This window comes from Giraffa tippelskirchi, chromosome 4 (assembly GCF_054371585.1).
Source record: "Giraffa tippelskirchi isolate mGirTip1 chromosome 4, T2T-mGirTip1v1.2.pri, whole genome shotgun sequence".
Lineage (NCBI taxonomy): Eukaryota > Metazoa > Chordata > Mammalia > Artiodactyla > Giraffidae > Giraffa > Giraffa tippelskirchi.
Window position 1 is genome coordinate 204,716,591 of NC_137278.1, and position 1,069 is coordinate 204,717,659.

The 1,069-nt window shown below is 36.3% G+C and overlaps 1 non-coding gene across 1 annotated transcript; it reads right to left on the reverse strand.

The window, feature by feature from the left end:
* Positions 1–938: 938 nt before the first annotated feature.
* On the reverse strand, positions 939–1,069 carry LOC145504112 (small nucleolar RNA SNORA33). The gene has a single exon (XR_014052093.1). It is a non-coding gene; the product is annotated as a small nucleolar RNA SNORA33 (small nucleolar RNA).

Sequence of the window (1,069 nt, forward strand, 5' to 3'; positions counted from 1 at the left end):
GGTGGTGGTGTTTCAGTCTTTCCGTGTTTATCAAGAAAAGATATTTAACTGAACATGAAATGGAGCTGCAATTCCTAAGAATATGACATATTTGAAAACTTTTGAAAGCTTTTTGAAATCTTATAAAAAGCTCTTGACTGACTTACTGTATGTGATACCATTCTTAAACTACTTAACATATTTTTATTTTATTTTTTGAGGAACAAGAGCTCCATTTTTTTAATTTGATCATTTCTTGCACTTGAAGTACTCCTTGATGGCATCCTTGGCTTGAAACTCTGCCATAACCCTAAAAAAAAAAAGAAACAACAATTTCACTAACATTCGGCAACTTGGCTAAGTGTTAGCACTAGGTAAAGCAAAGCTTTAACAAAAATTAGCACATGTCTTTTGACAATGCTTTCCATCATTAAAATGTCTTATAGTGAATATTACTCAGCTATTAAAAATAATGCATTTGAATCAGTTCTAATGAGGTGGATGAAACTGGAGCCTATTATACAGAGTGAAGTAAGTCAGAAAGAAAAACATCAGTACAGTATATTAACGCATATATATGGAATTTAGAAAGATGGTAACGATGACCCTATATGCGAGACAACAAAAGAGACACAAATGTAAAGAACAGACTTTTGGACTCTGTGAGAGAAGGCAAGGGTGGGATGAGTTGTGAGAGTAGCATTGAAACATGTATATTACCACATGTGAAATATATCACCAGTCCAGGTTCGATGCATGAGACAGGGCACTCAGGGCTGGTGCACTGGGACGACCCTGAGGGATGGGATGGGGAGGGAGGTGGGAGCGGGATTCAGGATGGGGGACACATATACACCCATGGCTGATTCATGTCAATATATGGCACAAACCACTACAATATTGTAAAGTAACTAGCCTCCAATTAAAATAAATAAATTTTTTTAAAAAGGAAAAAAATGTCTTATAGCCATTTTCAGGGGCCTTAATGACTTTCAGTGTTTTTAGGGCTCATGACATGGCTTTCCTCTTACCAGCAATTTCCAAATTTCTGCAGAAACACATTCAGGTAAGCAGATTCATTGATTGAGTT